General features: G+C 50.3%; 1 protein-coding gene across 1 annotated transcript in view; it reads left to right on the top strand.

The window, feature by feature from the left end:
- LOC141215262 (uncharacterized) overlaps positions 1-21,394 on the top strand; it is a 103,906-nt gene that overhangs the window by 27,689 nt on the left and 54,823 nt on the right. The gene's annotated exons all lie outside the window — the stretch shown is intronic.

The following is a 21,394-nucleotide window of genomic DNA, read 5'->3' as shown; positions in this document are numbered from 1 at the left end:
CGAGGCTCACGGGCCCCATAGCAGTGGTGTGGCCTGCCACCATTGGCGGTACGCCACTGATTATGGCTTACAGCCAATGAAATCACAAAAGTCATTATCTCAGTAAATTAAAATACTTCATAACATCAGCTTGAAAAATGTTTTTAAAATCCGAAATGTTGGCCTACTGAAATGTATGTTCAGTAAATGCACTCAATACTTGGTCAGGGCTCCTTGTGCATCAATTACTGCATCAATGCGGCAATGTGGCATGGAGGCGATCAGCCTGTAGCACTGCTGAGGTGTTATGGAAGCCCAGGTGGCTTTGATAGCAGCCTTCAGCTCGACAGCATTGTTGGGTCTGGTGTCTCATCTTCCTCTTGACAATACCCCATAGTTTCTCTATGGGGTTAAGTTCAGGTGAATTTGCTGGCCAATTAAGCAGAGTGATGCTGTTGTCTTTAAACCAGGTATTGGTACTTTTAGCAGTGTGGACAGGGGCCAAGTCCTGCTGGAGAATGAAATTTCCATCTCCAAAAATCTTGCCGGCAGAGGGAAGCATGAAGTGCTGTAAAATGTCCTGGTAGATGGCTGCGCTGACTTTGGTCTTGATAAAACACAGTGGACCTACACCAGCAGATGACATGGCCCCCCAACCATCACTGATTGTGGAAACTTCACACTAGACCTCAAGCAGCTTGGATTGTGGCCTCTTCACTCTTCCTCCAGACTCTGGGACCTTGATTTCCAAAGGAAAATTGGAACTCTGGGACCTTGTGGATGGTGGTAATGACTGCCTTCTTGGCATTTGTCAAGTCAGCAGTCTTCCCCATGATTGTGGAGCCTACTGAAACAGACTATGGGACATTTTTAAACACTTAAGAAGCTGTTGCAGGTGCTTTTTGTTAATTATTCTAATTTACTGAGATAATGACTTTTGTGTTTTCATTGGCTATAAGCCATAACCATCAACATTAACAGAAATAAACACTTGAAATAGATCTCTCTGTGTGTAATGACTCTATATAATATATGAGTTTCACTTTTTGTATTGAAGAACTCAAATAAATGAACTTTTTGATGATATTGTAATATAGTGAGATGCACCTGCATATGATGACTGTTGCCCCCAGTGGAATAAATGCGGTGTCTATTTTGGGATATTTTAGTATACCCATGATGATACTATAGACAGCCATTATACCTGGAATGGCCCCCTCCTTGCGTGCCTTGCTTTTTTTGCTTACATGTCTAACAATCACATATGTGTTGTGTCCCTTCCCCCATCATCTTATTTTTCTATTGCTGAATAGATATGATAGATTTTATACTCCCTGGACTCCTTTGATGGTCTTTTACCCTGCGGGGTTTTCTTTCATATATGGACTCACTGTGTGGTGGTGATGGTAGAGGACATTGTGTAGCAGGATCATTTTGGCCTTGTATAATAGTAATTTTGGGAATATTGGTCTTTGTATAGTGTATTTTAGATTAGTAACAGTGGTGTACTGTAATTATAGATGTATAAATCCTCTTTTAAGTGGCAGGGAGGTTATATGGGGAAACATGTACTTTGGGGCTGGGGTCCCTGATCTCTTAGGACCCCAGCAACGCTCCTGCACTGGGGAAAAGCAGGGTCTGGAGGCCACTTTAATATGATCATTTTATGGATATGACGCCAAAGAAACTAATGAAGTGCTTTGCAAAGTGCCATAATTAAAAAAATAAAATGGCGCCATTTTACAAGACCCGTAGCGTCTCCATTTTTCGGGATCTGGGGCCGGGTTTATTGTTTGCACGCCGAGCTGAAGTTTTTATTGATACCATTTTGGGGTAGATCCGATGTTTTGATCACCCGTTGTTGCATTTTATTGCAATGTTGCGGCGACCAAAAAAAGTAATTCTGGCGTTTAGAATTTTTTTCTCGTTACGCTGTTTACCGATCGGATTAATTCTTTTTTTATATTGATAAATCGGGCGATTCTGAGTACGGCAATAGCAAATATGTGTATGTGGGTGGTATTTTTAGAATTTTATTTTGAATGGGACGAAAGGGGGGTGATTTAAACTTTTATATATTTTTTTATATATTTTTAAAAACATTTTTTTTTTACACTTTTTGCTTGCTTCTATAGTCTCATTAGGAGGCTAGAAGCAGCAACTGTCCAATCACCTCTGCTACATACAGAGGATGAGCAGATCAGCTCTATGTAGCAGAAATGCTCCTGTGCAATGAGCGCCGACCACTAGGTGGCGCTCATAGCGTCAGTACATGACAATCACTGGGGTCTGCTGCAGACCCAGGGTTGTCATGCCCACCCATCAGTGACCCGCGATTACGTGACGGGGTCACCGATGGGCGGGGTAAGTGACGCGCTTGCGGCGCTGTTAAATGCCGCTGTCAGAGATTGACAGCGGCATTTAACATGTTAACAGCCGCTGATGGATCGCGATTCCACCCGCGGCTGTTGGGGGCACATGTCAGCTGTATAAATCAGCTGACATGTGCCCGGTTCAGTGTAAGCTCAGCGCCGGAGCCCTCACTGAACCGGGGGTGATAGCCTAGTGCGTACTATTACGCCCCATGCTTTAAAGGGGTTAAATGGAGTATAATATTTGGAATATACGTTATTTCGATCAAAATTATGTTAACTAAGTACGCTTTATTATTTTCATACACTATTGCGATTTATTTATTTACTGCAGGGTGTTTGTGTATTGTATTTCTGTCTTAGTTCTTTTCTGGTTAGTGGCCATGTGTGAACATGCTCTTACATGCTGCATGCACGACAATTTAAATTCCAGTTCATGTCTCGAGGTTTTTTTCATATAGCAGTAGGTTATATGGATTAAAATAAAGTTTCATTTAAATAGCTGTCATGAATTATAACATGGGGCTGTGGGATATTTGCAGTCTGTGACTTTTTTGTTTAGTAATTTATTTCCTGAAGTGTAAACTTGATACATAAAACAGCAGTGTCCGTTATGATGACATCACAAAGCACATGACAGCACCGAGAACATGACATCATAGACCTCACATGACATCATAACTGCTACAGAATGTACAAAGTTCTATTCCTGAGCCATCTTGTGTCACAGCTTGAAGAGGACCAGTCCAGGTAAGTAGCTCATCACTGAACGCTGGGGATCGGGTCACATCGGAAAGGGAGGAGGACTGGCTGCACGGCATTGTGTCACAGCACAAACAGCAGAGTAAGATCAGGAAGAGATCTGCAGTGTGTGCTGTATGGACTGTGTCCTCATCCCCATGATATTTCCACATGATTATTAGCTGCATTGTTTTCTTTCTTCCTGACCTTCCTCAAGGCTGTTCTGAGACCTGTGGAGTAACTATCATACGTCCGGCAATTATCAACTGAGAAGACTTTTTGGGATTCAGCAAGAAGGTAGGTGTACGTGCATGTGACTGTGAGTGTAGGCACAGCATTGAAGGTTTGTGTGACCCCAGATCTAAAGGGAAGTGTGTCTGTGACCCCAGCACTAAAAGGATGTGTGTCTGTGACCACACCAATAAAGGGATGTGTGTCTGTGGCCCCACCAATAAAGGGATGTGTGACTATGACCCCAACAATAAAGGTACGTGTGTCTGTGACCCCACCAATAAAGGTATGTGTGTCTGTGACCCCACCAATAAAGGGATGTGTGCCTGTGACCCCACCAATAAAGGGGTAGCTGTGTGATGGTTTGTGTGTCCCTGCACTAATGGGGTGTGTGTTTGTGTCCTCAACACTGCAGCACTGAAGGGGTGTGTGCACGTGTGTTTGGCACACATGTACATGTCTCCAGAAATGCAGCACTGAAGGGCTGTGTGTGTGGCCCCAGCACTTAAAGTGTGTGTCTGTGTCTGTTTGTGTGACCTCAGCACCAAAGGGATGTGTGTCTGTGACCCCAGCAACGAAGGGCTGTGTCTCTATGGCCCCATCAATAAAGGGGTGGCTGTGTGATGGTTTGTGTGTCCCTGCACTAATGGGGTGTGTGTTTGTGTCCTCAACACTGCAGCACTGAAGGGGTGTGTGCATGTGTGTTTGGCACACATGTACATGTCTCCAGAAATGCAGCACTGAAGGGCTGTGAGTGTGGCCCCAGCACTGAAAGTGTGTGTCTGTTTCTGTTTGTGTGACCTCAGCACCAAAGGGATGTGTGTCTGTGACCCCAGAAATGAAGGGGTGCCTCTGTGACCCCATCAATAAAGGGGTGGATGTGTGATGGTTTGTGTGTCCCTGCACTAATGGGGTGTGTGTTTGTGTCAACACTGCAGCACTGAAGGGGTGTGTGCACGTGTGTTTGGCGCACGTGTACATGTCCCCTGAAATGCAGCACTGAAGGGCTGTGAGTGTGGCCCCAGCACTGAAAGTGTGTGTCTGTTTCTGTTTGTGTGACTTCAGCACCAAAGGGATGTGTGTCTGTGACCCCAGCTAAAAAGGTGTGTGTCTGTATGGCCCCATCAATAACGGGGAGGCTGTGTGATGGTTTGCGTGTCCCTGCACTAATGGGGTGCTGCTTGTTTCCTCAACACTGCAACACTGAAGGGGTGTGTTCACGTGTGTTTGGCACACTTGTATATTTCCCCTGAAATGCAGCACTGAAGGGCTGTGTGTGTGGCTCCAGCACAGAAGGTGTGTGTCTGTGTCTGTTTGTGTGACCTCAGCACCAAAGGGATGTGTGTCTGTGACCCCAGCAATAAAGGGCTGTGTGTCTATGGCCCCATCAATAAAGGGGTGGCTGTGTGATGGTTTGTATGTCCCTGCACTAATGGGGTGTGTGTTTGTGTCCTCAACACTGCAGCACTGAAGGGGTGTGTGCACGTATGTTTGGCACACATGTACATGTCTTCAGAAATGCAGCACTGAAGGGCTGTGTGTGTGGCCCCAGCAATGAAAGTGTGTGTCTTTGTCTGTTTGTGTGACCTCAGCACCAAAGGGATGTGTGTCTGTGACCCAAGAAATGAAGGGGTGTCTATGTGACCCAATCAATAAAGGGGTGGATGTGTGATGGTTTGCGTGTCCCTGCACAAATGGGGTGTGTGGTTGTGTCCTCAACACTGCAGCACTGAAGGGGTGTGTGCACGTGTGTTTGGCACACATGTACATGTCCCCTGAAATGCAGCACTGAAGGGCTGTGTGTGTGGCCCCAGCACTGAAGGTGTGTGTCTGTGTCTGTGTGACCTCAGCACCAAAGGGATGTGTGTCTGTGACCCCAGCAATGAAGGGGTGAGTCTCTATGGCCCCATCAATAAAGGGGTGGTTGTGTGATGGTTTGTGTGTCCCTGCACTAATGGGGTGAGTGTTTGTGTCCTCAACACTGCAGAACTAAAGGGGTGTGTGCACGTCTGTTTGGCACAAGTGTTCATGTCCCATGAAATGCAGCACTGAAGGGCTGTGTGTGTGGCTCCAGCACTGAAGGTGTGTGTCTGTGTCTGTTTGTGTGACCTCAGCACCAAAGGGATGTGTGTCTGTGACCCCAGCAATAAAGGGCTGTGTCTCTATGGCCCCATCAATAAAGGGGTGGCTGTGTGATGGTTTGTATGTCCCTGCACTAATGGGGTGTGTGTTTGTGTCCTCAACACTGCAGCACTGAAGGGGTGTGTGCACGTATGTTTGGCACACATGTACATGTCTTCAGAAATGCAGCACTGAAGGGCTGTGTGTGTGGACCCAGCAATGAAAGTGTGTGTCTGTGTCTGTTTGTGTGACCTCAGGACCAAAGGGATGTGTGTCTGTGACCCCAGAAATGAAGGGGTGTCTATGTGACCCAATCAATAAAGGGGTGGATGTGTGATGGTTTGCGTGTCCCTGCACAAATGGGGTGTGTGCTTGTGTCCTCAACACTGCAGCACTGAAGGGGTGTGTGCACGTGTGTTTGGCACACGTGTACATTTCCCCTGAAATGCAGCACTGAAGGGCTGTGTGTGTGGCCCCAGCACTGAAGGTGTGTGTCTGTGTCTGTCTGTGTCACCTCAGTACCAAAGGGATGTGTGTCTGTGACCCCAGCAATGAAGGGGTGAGTCTCTATGGCCCCATCAATAAAGGGGTGGTTGTGTGATGGTTTGTGTGTCCCTGCACTAATGGGGTGAGTGTTTGTGTCCTCAACACTGCAGCACTGAAGGGGTGTGTGCACGTGTGTTTGGCACAAGTGTACATGTCCCATGAAATGCAGCACTGAAGGGCTGTGTGTGTGGCCCCAGCACTGAAGGTGTGTGTCTGTGTCTGTTTGTGTGACCTCAGAACAAAGGGAAGTGTGTCTGTGACCCCAGCAATAAAGATGTGTGTCTCTATGGCCCCATCAATAACGGGGAGGCTGCGTGATGGTTTGCGTGTCCCTGCACTAATGGGGTGTGTGCTTGTTTCCTCATCACTGCAACACTGAAGGGGTGTGTGCACGTGTGTTTGGCACACGTGTACATGTCTCCTGAAATGAAGCACTGAAGGGTTGTGTGTGTGGCTCCAGCACTGAAGGTGTTTGTCTGTGTCTGTTTGTGTGACCTCAGCACCAAAGGGATGTGTGTCTGTGACCCCAGCAACGAAGGGGTGTCTCTGTGACCCCATCAATAAAGGGGTGGATGTGTGATGGTTTGTGTGTCCCTGCACTAATGGGGTGTGTGTTTGTGTCCTCAACACTGCATCACTGAAGGGGTGTGTGCACGTGTGTTTGGCACACATGTACATGTCCCCTGAAATGCAGCACTGAAGGTCTGTGTGGGTGGCCCCAGCACTGAAGGTGTGTGTCTGTTTGTGTGACCTCAGCACCAAAGGGATGTGTGTCTGTGACCCCAGCAATAAAGATGTGTGTCTCTATGGCCCCATCAATAACGGGCAGGCTGTGTGATGGTTTGCGTGTCCCTGCACTAATGGGTTGTTGCTTGTTTCCTCAACACTGCAGCACTGAAGGGGTGTGTCTGTCTGTGTGACCTCAGCACCAAAGGGATGTGTGTCTGTGACCCCAGCAATGAAGGGGTGAGTCTCTATGGCCCCATCAATAAAGGGGTGGTTGTGTGATGGTTTCTGTGTCCCAGCACTAATGGGGTGGGTGTTTGTGTCCTCAACACTGCAGCACTGAAGGGGTGTGTGCACGTGTGTTTGGCACAAGTGTACATGTCCCATGAAATGCAGCACTGAAGGGCTGTGTGTGTGGCCCCAGCACTGAAGGTGTGTGTCTGTGTCTGTTTGTGTGACCTCAGCACCAAAGGGATGTGTGTCTGTGACCCCAGCAATAAAGATGTGTGTCTCTATGGCCCCATCAATAACGGGGAGGCTGTGTGATGGTTTGCGTGTCGCTGCACTAATGGGGTGTGTGCTTGTTTTCTCATCACTGCAACACTGAAGGGGTGTGTGCACGTGTGTTTGGCACAAGTGTACATGTCCCCTGAAATGAAGCACTGAAGGGTTGTGTGTGTGGCTCCAGCACTGAAGGTGTGTGTCTGTGTCTGTTTGTGTGACCTCAGCACCAAAGGGATGTGTGTCTGTGACCCCAGCAATAAAGGGCTGTGTCTCTATGGCCCCATCAATAAAGGGGTGGCTGTGTGATGGTTTGTATGTCCCTGCACTAATGGGGTGTGTGTTTGTGTCCTCAACACTGCAGCACTGAAGGGGTGTGTGCACGTATGTTTGGCACACATGTACATGTCTTCAGAAATGCAGCACTGAAGGGCTGTGTGTGTGGCCCCAGCAATGAAAGTGTGTGTCTGTGTCTGTTTGTGTGACCTCAGCACCAAAGGGATGTGTGTCTGTGACCCCAGAAATGAAGGGGTGTCTATGTGACCCAATCAATAAAGGGGTGGATGTGTGATGGTTTGCGTGTCCCTGCACAAATGGGGTGTGTGCTTGTGTCCTCAAAACTGCAGCACTGAAGGGGTGTGTGCACGTGTGTTTGGCACACGTGTACATGTCCCCTGAAATGCAGCACTGAAGGGCTGTGTGTGTGGCCCCAGCACTGAAGGTGTGTGTCTGTGTCTGTCTGTGTGACCTCAGCACCAAAGGGATGTGTGTCTGTGACCCCAGCAATGAAGGGGTGAGTCTCTATGGCCCCATCAATAAAGGGGTGGTTGTGTGATGGTTTGTGTGTCCCTGCACTAATGGGGTGAGTGTTTGTGTCCTCAACACTGCAGCACTGAAGGGGTGTGTGCACGTGTGTTTGGCACAAGTGTACATGTCCCATGAAATGCAGCACTGAAGGGCTGTGTGTGTGGCCCCAGCACTGAAGGTGTGTGTCTGTGTCTGTTTGTGTGACCTCAGCACCAAAGGGAAGTGTGTCTGTGACCCCAGCAATAAAGATGTGTGTCTCTATGGCCCCATCAATAACGGGGAGGCTGTGTGATGGTTTGCGTGTCCCTGCACTAATGGGGTGTGTGCTTGTTTCCTCATCACTGCAACACTGAAGGGGTGTGTGCACGTGTGTTTGGCACACGTGTACATGTCCCCTGAAATGGAGCTCTGAAGGGTTGTGTGTGTGGCTCCAGCACTGAAGGTGTTTGTCTGTGTCTGTTTGTGTGACCTCAGCACCAAAGGGATGTGTGTCTGTGACCCCAGCAACGAAGGGCTGTGTCTCTATGGCCCCATTAATAAAGCGGTGGCTGTGTGATGGTTTGTGTGTCACTGCACTAATGGGGTGTGTGTTTGTGTCCTCAACACTGCAGCACTGAAGGGGTGTGTCCATGTGTGTTTGGGACACATGTATATGTCTCCAGAAATGCAGCACTGAAGAGCTGTGAGTGCGGCCCCAGCACTGAAAGTGTGTGTCTGTTTCTGTTTGTGTGACCTCAGCACCAAAGGGATGTGTGTCTGTGACCCCAGAAATGAAGGGGTGTCTCTGTGACCCCATCAATAAAGGGGTGGATGTGTGATGGTTTGTGTGTCCCTGCACTAATGGGGTGTGTGTTTGTGTCCTCAACACTGCAGCACTGAAGGGGTGTGTGCACGTGTGTTTGGCACAAGTGTACATGTCCCCTGAAATGCAGCACTGAAGGTCTGTGTGGGTGGCCCCAGCACTGAAGGTGTGTGTCTGTTTGTGTGACCTCAGCACCAAAGGGATGTGTGTCTGTGACCCCAGCAATAAAGATGTGTGTCTCTATGGCCTTATCAATAACGGGGAGGCTGTGTGATGGTTTGCGTGTCCCTGCACTAATGGGGTGTTGCTTGTTTCCTCAACACTGCAACACTGAAGGGGTGTGTGCACGTGTGTTTGGCACACGTGTACATGTCCCCTGAAATGCAGCACTGAAGGGCTGTGTGTGTGGCCCCAGCACTGAAGGTGTGTGTCTGTGTCTGTTTGTGTGACCTGAGCACCAAAGGGATGTGTGTCTGTGACCCCAGCAATAAAGGGCTGTGTCTCTATGGCCCCATCAATAAAGGGGTGGCTGTGTGATGGTTTGTGTGTCCCTGCACTAATGGGGTGTGTGTTTGTGTCCTCAACACTGCAGCACTAAAGGGGTGTGTGCATGTGTGTTTGGCACACATGTACATGTCTCCAGAAATGCAGCACTGTAGGGCTGTGTGTGTGGCCTCAGCACTGAAAGTGTGTGTCTGTGTCGGTTTGTGTGACCTCAGCACCAAAGGGATGTGTGTCTGTGATTCCAGAAATGAAGGGGTATCACTGTGACCCCATCAATAAAGGGGTGGATTTGTGATGGTTTGTGAGTCCCTGCACTAATGGGGTGTGTGTTTGTGTCCTCAACACTGCAGCACTGAATGGGTGTGCACGTGTGTTTGGCACATGTGTACATTTCCTCTGAAATGCAGCACTGAAGGGCTGTGTGTGTGGCTCCAACACTGAAGGTGTGTGTCTGTGTCTGTTTGTGTGACCTCAGTACCAAAGGGATGTGTGTCTGTGACCCCAGCAATGAAGGGTTGTGTCTCTATGGCCCCATCAATAAAGGGGTGGCTGTGTGATGGTTTGTCTGTCCCTGCACTAATGGGGTGTGTGTTTGTGTCCTCAACACTGCAGCACTGAAGGTATGTGTGCACGTGTGTTTGGCACACATGCACATGTCCCCAGAAATGCAGCACTGAAGGTCTGTGTGGGTGGCCCCAGCACTGAAGGTGTGTGTCTGTTTGTGTGACCTCAGCACCAAAGGGATGTGTGTCTGTGACCCCAGCAATAAAGATGTGTGTCACTATGGCCTCATCAATAACGGGGAGGCTGTGTGATGGTTTGCGTGTCCCTGCACTAATGGGGTGTTGCTTGTTTCCTCAACACTGCAACACTGAAGGGGTGTGTGCACGTGTGTTTGGCACACGTGTACATGTCCCCTGAAATGCAGCACTGAAGGGCTGTGTGTGTGGCCCCAGCACTGAAGGTGTGTGTCTGTGTCTGTTTGTGTGACCTCAGCACCAAAGGGATGTGTGTCTGTGACCCCAGCAATAAAGGGCTGTGTCTCTATGGCCCCATCAATAAAGGGGTGGCTGTGTGATGGTTTGTGTGTCCCTGCACTAATGGGGTGTGTGTTTGTGTCCTCAACACTGCAGCACTAAAGGGGTGTGTGCATGTGTGTTTGGCACACATGTACATGTCTCCAGAAATGCAGCACTGTAGGGCTGTGTGTGTGGCCTCAGCACTGAAAGTGTGTGTCTGTGTCGGTTTGTGTGACCTCAGCACCAAAGGGATGTGTGTCTGTGATTCCAGAAATGAAGGGGTATCACTGTGACCCCATCAATAAAGGGGTGGATGTGTGATGGTTTGTGAGTCCCTGCACTAATGGGGTGTGTGTTTGTGTCCTCAACACTGCAGCACTGAAGGGGTGTGCACGTGTGTTTGGCACATGTGTACATTTCCCCTGAAATGCAGCACTGAAGGGCTGTGTGTGTGGCTCCAACACTGAAGGTGTGTGTCTGTGTCTGTTTGTGTGACCTCAGTACCAAAGGGATGTGTGTCTGTGACCCCAGCAATGAAGGGCTGTGTCTCTATGGCCCCATCAATAAAGGGGTGGCTGTGTGATGGTTTGTCTGTCCCTGCACTAATGGGGTGTGTGTTTGTGTCCTCAACACTGCAGCACTGAAGGTATGTGTGCACGTGTGTTTGGCACACATGCACATGTCCCCAGAAATGCAACACTGAAGGGCTGTGTGTGTGGCTCCAGCACTGAACGTGTGTGTCAGTGTCTGTTTGTGTGACCTCAGCACCAAAGGGATGTGTGTCTGTGACCCCAGCAATAAAGATGTGTGTCTCTATGGCCCCATCAATAACGGGGAGGCTGTGTGATGGTTTGCGTGTCCCTGCACTAATGGGGTGTGAGCTTGTTTCCTCAACACTGCAGCACTGAAGGGGTGTGTGCACGTGTGTTTGGCACACGTGTACATGTTCCCTGAAATGCAGCACTGAAGGGCTGTGTGGGTGGCCCCAGCACTGAATGTCTGTGTCTGTCTGTGTGACCTCAGCACCAAAGGGATGTGTGTCTGTGACCCCAGCAATGAAGGGGTGAGTCTCTATGGCCCCATCAATAAAGGGGTGGTTGTGTGATGGTTTGTGTGTCCCAGCACTAATGGGGTGGGTGTTTGTGTCCTCAACACTGCAGCACTGAAGGGGTGTGTGCACGTGTGTTTGGCACAAGTGTACATGTCCCATGAAATGCAGCACTGAAGGGCTGTGTGTGTGGCCCCAGCACTGAAGGTGTGTGTCTGTGTCTGTTTGTGTGACCTCAGCACCAAAGGGATGTGTGTCTGTGACCCCAGCAATAAAGATGTGTGTCTCTATGGCCCCATCAATAACGGGGAGGCTGTGTAATGGTTTGCGTGTCCCTGCACTAATGGGATGTGTGCTTGTTTTCTCATCACTGCAACACTGAATGGGTGTGTGCACGTGTGTTTGGCACAAGTGTACATGTCCCCTGAAATGAAGCACTGAAGGGTTGTGTGTGTGGCTCCAGCACTGAACGTGTTTGTCTGAGTCTGTTTGTGTGACCTCAGCACCAAAGGGATGTGTGTCTGTGACCCCAGCAACGAAGGGCTGTGTCTCTATGGCCCCATCAATAAAGGGGTGGCTGTGTGATGGTTTGTGTGTCCCTGCACTAATGGGGTGTGTGTTTGTGTCCTCAACACTGCAGCACTGAAGGGGTGTGTGCATGTGAGTTTGGCACACATGTACATGTCTCCAGAAATGCAGCACTGAAGGGCTGTGAGTGTGGCCCCAGCACTGAAAGTGTGTGTCTGTTTCTGTTTGTGTGACCTCAGCACCAAAGGGATATGTGTCTGTGACCCCAGAAATGAAGGGGTGTCTCTGTGACCCCATCAATAAAGGGGTGGATGTGTGATGGTTTGTGTGTCCCTGCACTAATGGGGTGTGTGTTTGTGTCCTCAACACTGCAGCACTGAAGGGGTGTGTGCACGTGTGTTTGGCACACGTGTACATGTCCCCTGAAATGCAGCACTGAAGGGCTGTGTGGGTGGCCCCAGCACTGTCGGTGTGTGTCTGTGTCTGTTTGTGTGACCTCAGCACCAAAGGGATGTGTGTCTGTGATCCCAGCAATAAAGGGCTGTGTCTCTATGGCCCCATCAATAAAGGGGTGACTGTGTGATGGTTTGTGTTTCCCTGCACTAATGGGGTGTGTTTTTGTGTCCTCAACACTGCAGCACTGAAGGGGTGTCTGCACGTATATTTGGCACACATGTACATGTCTCCAGAAATGCAGCACTGAAGGGCTGTGTGTGTGGCCCCAGCAATGAAAGTGTGAATCTGTGTCTGTTTGTGTGACCTCAGCACCAAAGGGATGTGTGTCTGTGACCCCAGAAATGAAGGGGTGTCTATGTGACCCAATCAATAAAGGGGTGGATAAGTGATGGTTTGCGTGTCCCTGCATAAATGGGGTGTGTGCTTGTGTCCTCAACACTGCAGCACTGAAGGGGTGTGTGCACGTGTGTTTGGCACATGTGTACATGTCCCCTGAAATGCAGCACTGAAGGGCTGTGTGGGTGGCCCCAGCACTGAAGGTGTGTGTCTGTGTCTGTTTGACCTCAGCACCAAAGGGATGTGTGTCTGTGACCCCAGCAATGAAGGGGTGAGTCTCTATGGCCCCATCAATAAAGGGGTGGCTGTGTGATGGTTTGTGTGTCCCTGCACTAATGGGGTGTGTGTTTGTGTCCTCAACACTGCAACACTAAAGGGGTGTGTGCATGTGTGTTTGGCACACATGTACATGTCTCCAGAAATGCAGCACTGAAGGGCTGTGTGTGTGGCCCCAGCAATGAAAGTGTGTGTCTGTGTCTGTTTGTGTGACCTCAGCACCAAAGGGATGTGTGTCTGTGACCCCAGAAATGAAGGGTTGTCTATGTGACCCAATCAATAAAGGGGTGGATGTGTGATGGTTTGCGTGTCCCTGCACAAATGGGGTGTGTGCTTGTGTCCTCAACACTGCAGCACTGAAGGGGTGTGTGCACGTGTGTTTGGCACACGTGTACATGTCCCCTGAAATGCAGCACTGAAGGGCTGTGTGTGTGGCCCCAGCACTGAAGATGTGTGTCTGTGTCTGTCTGTGTGACCTCAGCACCAAAGGGATGTGTGTCTGTGACCCCAGCAATGAAGGGGTGAGTCTCTATGGCCCCATCAATAAAGGGGTGGTTGTGTGATGGTTTGTGTGTCCCAGCACTAATGGGGTGGGTGTTTGTGTCCTCAACACTGCAGCACTGAAGGGGTGTGTGCACGTGTGTTTGGCACAAGTGTACATGTCCCATGAAATGCAGCACTGAAGGGCTGTGTGTGTGGCCCCAGCACTGAAGGTGTGTGTCTGTGTCTGTTTGTGTGACCTCAGCACCAAAGGGATGTGTGTCTGTGACCCCAGCAATAAAGATGTGTGTCTCTATGGCCCCATCAATAACGGGGAGGCTGTGTGATGGTTTGCGTGTCCCTGCACTAATGGGGTGTGTGCTTGTTTTCTCATCACTGCAACACTGAAGGGGTGTGTGCACGTGTGTTTGGCACAAGTGTACATGTCCCCTGAAATGAAGCACTGAAGGGTTGTGTGTGTGGCTCCAGCACTGAAGGTGTGTGTCTGTGTCTGTTTGTGTGACCTCAGCACCAAAGGGATGTGTGTCTGTGACCCCAGCAATAAAGGGCTGTGTCTCTATGGCCCCATCAATAAAGGGGTGGCTGTGTGATGGTTTGTATGTCCCTGCACTAATGGGGTGTGTGTTTGTGTCCTCAACACTGCAGCACTGAAGGGGTGTGTGCACGTATGTTTGGCACACATGTACATGTCTTCAGAAATGCAGCACTGAAGGGCTGTGTGTGTGGCCCCAGCAATGAAAGTGTGTGTCTGTGTCTGTTTGTGTGACCTCAGCACCAAAGGGATGTGTGTCTGTGACCCCAGAAATGAAGGGGTGTCTATGTGACCCAATCAATAAAGGGGTGGATGTGTGATGGTTTGCGTGTCCCTGCACAAATGGGGTGTGTGCTTGTGTCCTCAACACTGCAGCACTGAAGGGGTGTGTGCACGTGTGTTTGGCACACGTGTACATGTCCCCTGAAATGCAGCACTGAAGGGCTGTGTGTGTGGCCCCAGCACTGAAGGTGTGTGTCTGTGTCTGTCTGTGTGACCTCAGCACCAAAGGGATGTGTGTCTGTGACCCCAGCAATGAAGGGGTGAGTCTCTATGGCCCCATCAATAAAGGGGTGGTTGTGTGATGGTTTGTGTGTCCCTGCACTAATGGGGTGAGTGTTTGTGTCCTCAACACTGCAGCACTGAAGGGGTGTGTGCACGTGTGTTTGGCACAAGTGTACATGTCCCATGAAATGCAGCACTGAAGGGCTGTGTGTGTGGCCCCAGCACTGAAGGTGTATGTCTGTGTCTGTTTGTGTGACCTCAGCACCAAAGGGAAGTGTGTCTGTGACCCCAGCAATAAAGATGTGTGTCTCTATGGCCCCATCAATAACGGGGAGGCTGTGTGATGGTTTGCGTGTCTCTGCACTAATGGGGTGTGTGCTTGTTTCCTCATCACTGCAACACTGAAGGGGTGTGTGCACGTGTGTTTGGCACACGTGTACATGTCCCCTGAAATGAAGCACTGAAGGGTTGTGTGTGTGGCTCCAGCACTGAAGGTGTATGTCTGTGTCTGTTTGTGTGACCTCAGCACCAAAGGGATGTGTGTCTGTGACCCCAGCAACGAAGGGCTGTGTCTCTATGGCCCCATTAATAAAGGGGTGGCTGTGTGTGTCCCTGCACTAATGGGGTGTGTGTTTGTGTCCTCAACACTGCAGCACTGAAGGGGTGTGTGCATGTGTGTTTGGCACACATGTATATGTCTCCAGAAATGCAGCACTGAAGAGCTGTGAGTGCGGCCCCAGCACTGAAAGTGTGTGTCTGTTTCTGTTTGTGTGACCTCAGCACCAAAGGGATGTGTGTCTGTGACCCCAGAAATGAAGGGGTGTCTCTGTGACCCCATCAATAAAGGGGTGGATGTGTGATGGTTTGTGTGTCCCTGCACTAATGGGGTGTGTGTTTGTGTCCTCAACACTGCAGCACTGAAGGGGTGTGTGCACGTGTGTTTGGCACACGTGTACATGTCCCCTGAAATGCAGCACTGAAGGTCTGTGTGGGTGGCCCCAGCACTGAAGGTGTGTGTCTGTTTGTGTGACCTCAGCACCAAAGGGATGTGTGTCTGTGACCCCAGCAATAAAGATGTGTGTCTCTATGGCCTCATCAATAACGGGGAGGCTGTGTGATGGTTTGCGTGTCCCTGCACTAATGGGGTGTTGCTTGTTTCCTCAACACTGCAACACTGAAGGGGTGTGTGCATGTGTGTTTGGCACACGTGTACATGTCCCCTGAATTGCAGCACTGAAGGGCTGTGTGTGTGGCCCCAGCACTGAAGGTGTGTGTCTGTGTCTGTTTGTGTGACCTCAGCACCAAAGGGATGTGTGTCTGTGACCCCAGCAATAAAGGGCTGTGTCTCTATGGCCCCATCAATAAAGGGGTGGCTGTGTGATGGTTTGTGTCCCTGCACTAATGGGGTGTGTGTTTGTGTCCTCAACACTGCAGCACTAAAGGGGTGTGTGCATGTGTTTTTGGCACACATGTAGATGTCTCCAGAAATGCAGCACTGTAGGGCTGTGTGTGTGGCCTCAGCAATGAAAGTGTGTGTCTGTGTCGGTTTGTGTGACCTCAGCACCAAAGGGATGTGTGTCTGTGATTCCAGAAATGAAGGGGTATCACTGTGACCCCATCAATAAAGGGGTGGATGTGTGATGGTTTGTGAGTCCCTGCACTAATGGGGTGTGTGTTTGTGTCCTCAACACTGCAGCACTGAAGGGGTGTGCACGTGTGTTTGGCACATGTGTACATTTCCCCTGAAATGCAGCACTGAAGGGCTGTGTGTGTGGCTCCAACACTGAAGGTGTGTGTCTGTGTCTGTTTGTGTGACCTCAGCACCAAAGGGATGTGTGTCTGTGACCCCAGCAATGAAGGGCTGTGTCTCTATGGCCCCATCAATAAAGGGGTGGCTGTGTGATGGTTTGTCTGTCCCTGCACTAATGGGGTGTGTGTTTGTGTCCTCAACACTGCAGCACTGAAGGGATGTGTGCACGTGTGTTTGGCACACATGCACATGTCCCCAGAAATGCAGCACTGAAGGGCTGTGTGTGTGGCTCCAGCACTGAAGGTGTGTGTCTGTGTCTGTTTGTGTAACCTCAGCACCAAAGGGATGTGTGTCTGTGACCCCAGCAATAAAGATGTGTGTCTCTATGGCCCCATCAATAACGGGGAGGCTGTGTGATGGTTTGCGTGTCCCTGCACTAATGGGGTGTGAGCTTGTTTCCTCAACACTGCAGCACTGAAGGGGTGTGTGCACGTGTGTTTGGCACACGTGTACATGTTCCCTGAAATGCAGCACTGAAGGGCTGTGTGGGTGGCCCCAGCACTGAATGTCTGTGTCTGTCTGTGTGACCTCAGCACCAAAGGGATGTGTGTCTGTGACCCCAGCAATGAAGGGTTGAGTCTCTATGGCCCCATCAATAAAGGGGTGGTTGTGTGATGGTTTGTGTGTCCCAGCACTAATGGGGTGGGTGTTTGTGTCCTCAACACTGCAGCACTGAAGGGGTGTGTGCACGTGTGTTTGGCACAAGTGTACATGTCCCATGAAATGCAGCACTGAAGGGCTGTGTGTGTGGCCCCAGCACTGAAGGTGTGTGTCTGTGTCTGTTTGTGTGACCTCAGCACCAAAGGGATGTGTGTCTGTGACCCCAGCAATAAAGATGTGTGTCTCTATGGCCCCATCAATAACGGGGAGGCTGTGTAATGGTTTGCGTGTCCCTGCACTAATGGGATGTGTGCTTGTTTTCTCATCACTGCAACACTGAATGGGTGTGTGCACGTGTGTTTGGCACAAGTGTACATGTCCCATGAAATGAAGCACTGAAGGGTTGTGTGTGTGGCTCCAGCACTGAACGTGTTTGTCTGAGTCTGTTTGTGTGACCTCAGCACCAAAGGGATGTGTGTCTGTGACCCCAGCAACGAAGGGCTGTGTCTCTATGGCCCCATCAATAAAGGGGTGGCTGTGTGATGGTTTGTGTGTCCCTGCACTAATGGGGTGTGTGTTTGTGTCCTCAACACTGCAGCACTGAAGGGGTGTGTGCATGTGAGTTTGGCACACATGTACATGTCTCCAGAAATGCAGCACTGAAGGGCTGTGAGTGTGGCTCCAGCACTGAAAGTGTGTGTCTGTTTCTGTTTGTGTGACCTCAGCACCAAAGGGATATGTGTCTGTGACCCCAGAAATGAAGGGGTGTCTCTGTGACCCCATCAATAAAGGGGTGGATGTGTGATGGTTTGTGTGTCCCTGCACTAATGGGGTGTGTGTTTCTGTCCTCAACACTGCAGCACTGAAGGGGTGTGTGCACGTGTGTTTGGCACACATGTACATGTCCCCTGAAATGCAGCACTGAAGGGCTGTGTGGGTGGCCCCAGCACTGAAGGTGTGTGTCTGTGTCTGTTTGTGTGACCTCAGCACCAAAGGGATGTGTGTCTGTGATCCCAGCAATAAAGGGCTGTGTCTCTATGGCCCCATCAATAAAGGGGTGACTGTGTGATGGCTTGTGTTTCCCTGCACTAATGGGGTGTGTGTTTGTGTCCTCAACACTGCAGCACTGAAGGGGTGTGTGCACCTATGTTTGGCACACATGTACATGTCTCCAGAAATGCAGCACTGAAGGGCTGTGTGTGTTGCCCCAGCAATGAAAGTGTGAATCTGTGTCTGTTTGTGTGACCTCAGCACCAAAGGGATGTGTGTCTGTGACCCCAGAAATTAAGGGGTGTCTATGTGACCCAATCAATAAAGGGGTGGATGTGTGATGGTTTGCGTGTCCCTGCACAAATGGGGTGTGTGCTTGTGTCCTCAACACTGCAGCACTGAAGGGGTGTGTGCACGTGTGTTTGGCACACGTGTACATGTCCCCTGAAATGCAGCACTGAAGGGCTGTGTGTGTGGCCCCAGCACTGAAGATGTGTGTCTGTGTCTGTCTGTGTGACCTCAGCACCAAAGGGATGTGTGTCTGTGACCCCAGCAATGAAGGGGTGAGTCTCTATGGCCCCATCAATAAAGGGGTGGTTGTGTGATGGTTTGTGTGTCCCAGCACTAATGGGGTGGGTGTTTGTGTCCTCAACACTGCAGCACTGAAGGGGTGTGTGCACGTGTGTTTGGCACAAGTGTACATGTCCCATGAAATGCAGCACTGAAGGGCTGTGTGTGTGGCCCCAGCACTGAAGGTGTGTGTCTGTGTCTGTTTGTGTGACCTCAGCACCAAAGGGATGTGTGTCTGTGACCCCAGCAATAAAGATGTGTGTCTCTATGGCCCCATCAATAACGGGGAGGCTGTGTGATGGTTTGCGTGTCCCTGCACTAATGGGGTGTGTGCTTGTTTTCTCATCACTGCAACACTGAAGGGGTGTGTGCACGTGTGTTTGGCACAAGTGTACATGTCCCCTGAAATGAAGCACTGAAGGGTTGTGTGTGTGGCTCCAGCACTGAAGGTGTGTGTCTGTGTCTGTTTGTGTGACCTCAGCACCAAAGGGATGTGTGTCTGTGACCCCAGCAATAAAGGGCTGTGTCTCTATGGCCCCATCAATAAAGGGGTGGCTGTGTGATGGTTTGTATGTCCCTGCACTAATGGGGTGTGTGTTTGTGTCCTCAACACTGCAGCACTGAAGGGGTGTGTGCACGTATGTTTGGCACACATGTACATGTCTTCAGAAATGCAGCACTGAAGGGCTGTGTGTGTGGCCCCAGCAATGAAAGTGTGTGTCTGTGTCTGTTTGTGTGACCTCAGCACCAAAGGGATGTGTGTCTGTGACCCCAGAAATGAAGGGGTGTCTATGTGACCCAATCAATAAAGGGGTGGATGTGTGATGGTTTGCGTGTCCCTGCACAAATGGGGTGTGTGCTTGTGTCCTCAACACTGCAGCACTGAAGGGGTGTGTGCACGTGTGTTTGGCACACGTGTACATGTCCCCTGAAATGCAGCACTGAAGGGCTGTGTGTGTGGCCCCAGCACTGAAGGTGTGTGTCTGTGTCTGTCTGTGTGACCTCAGCACCAAAGGGATGTGTGTCTGTGACCCCAGCAATGAAGGGGTGAGTCTCTATGGCCCCATCAATAAAGGGGTGGTTGTGTGATGGTTTGTGTGTCCCTGCACTAATGGGGTGAGTGTTTGTGTCCTCAACACTGCAGCACTGAAGGGGTGTGTGCACGTGTGTTTGGCACAAGTGTACATGTCCCATGAAATGCAGCACTGAAGGGCTGTGTGTGTGGCCCCAGCACTGAAGGTGTATGTCTGTGTCTGTTTGTGTGACCTCAGCACCAAAGGGAAGTGTGTCTGTGACCCCAGCAATAAAGATGTGTGTCTCTATGGCCCCATCAATAACGGGGAGGCTGTGTGATGGTTTGCGTGTCTCTGCACTAATGGGGTGTGTGCTTGTTTCCTCATCACTGCAACACTGAAGGGGTGTGTGCACGTGTGTTTGGCACACGTGTACATGTCCCCTGAAATGAAGCACTGAAGGGTTGTGTGTGTGGCTCCAGCACTGAAGGTGTATGTCTGTGTCTGTTTGTGTGACCTCAGCACCAAAGGGATGTGTGTCTGTGACCCCAGCAACGAAGGGCTGTGTCTCTATGGCCCCATTAATAAAGGGGTGGCTGTGTGTGTCCCTGCACTAATGGGGTGTGTGTTTGTGTCCTCAACACTGCAGCACTGAAGGGGTGTGTGCATGTGTGTTTGGCACACATGTATATGTCTCCAGAAATGCAGCACTGAAGAGCTGTGAGTGCGGCCCCAGCACTGAAAGTGTGTGTCTGTTTCTGTTTGTGTGACCTCAGCACCAAAGGGATGTGTGTCTGTGACCCCAGAAATGAAGGGGTGTCTCTGTGACCCCATCAATAAAGGGGTGGATGTGTGATGGTTTGTGTGTCCCTGCACTAATGGGGTGTGTGTTTGTGTCCTCAACACTGCAGCACTGAAGGGGTGTGTGCACGTGTGTTTGGCACACGTGTACATGTCCCCTGAAATGCAGCACTGAAGGTCTGTGTGGGTGGCCCCAGCACTGAAGGTGTGTGTCTGTTTGTGTGACCTCAGCACCAAAGGGATGTGTGTCTGTGACCCCAGCAATAAAGATGTGTGTCTCTATGGCCTCATCAATAACGGGGAGGCTGTGTGATGGTTTGCGTGTCCCTGCACTAATGGGGTGTTGCTTGTTTCCTCAACACTGCAACACTGAAGGGGTGTGTGCATGTGTGTTTGGCACACGTGTACATGTCCCCTGAATTGCAGCACTGAAGGGCTGTGTGTGTGGCCCCAGCACTGAAGGTGTGTGTCTGTGTCTGTTTGTGTGACCTCAGCACCAAAGGGATGTGTGTCTGTGACCCCAGCAATAAAGGGCTGTGTCTCTATGGCCCCATCAATAAAGGGGTGGCTGTGTGATGGTTTGTGTCCCTGCACTAATGGGGTGTGTGTTTGTGTCCTCAACACTGCAGCACTAAAGGGGTGTGTGCATGTGTTTTTGGCACACATGTAGATGTCTCCAGAAATGCAGCACTGTAGGGCTGTGTGTGTGGCCTCAGCAATGAAAGTGTGTGTCTGTGTCGGTTTGTGTGACCTCAGCACCAAAGGGATGTGTGTCTGTGATTCCAGAAATGAAGGGGTATCACTGTGACCCCATCAATAAAGGGGTGGATGTGTGATGGTTTGTGAGTCCCTGCACTAATGGGGTGTGTGTTTGTGTCCTCAACACTGCAGCACTGAAGGGGTGTGCACGTGTGTTTGGCACATGTGTACATTTCCCCTGAAATGCAGCACTGAAGGGCTGTGTGTGTGGCTCCAACACTGAAGGTGTGTGTCTGTGTCTGTTTGTGTGACCTCAGCACCAAAGGGATGTGTGTCTGTGACCCCAGCAATGAAGGGCTGTGTCTCTATGGCCCCATCAAT

This window comes from Phyllobates terribilis, unplaced genomic scaffold (assembly GCF_046119375.1).
Source record: "Phyllobates terribilis strain yellow unplaced genomic scaffold, ASM4611937v1 Scaffold_235__1_contigs__length_3068650, whole genome shotgun sequence".
In the NCBI taxonomy this organism is placed as follows: domain Eukaryota; kingdom Metazoa; phylum Chordata; class Amphibia; order Anura; family Dendrobatidae; genus Phyllobates; species Phyllobates terribilis.
This window is presented reverse-complemented; position numbering and strand designations above follow the sequence as displayed.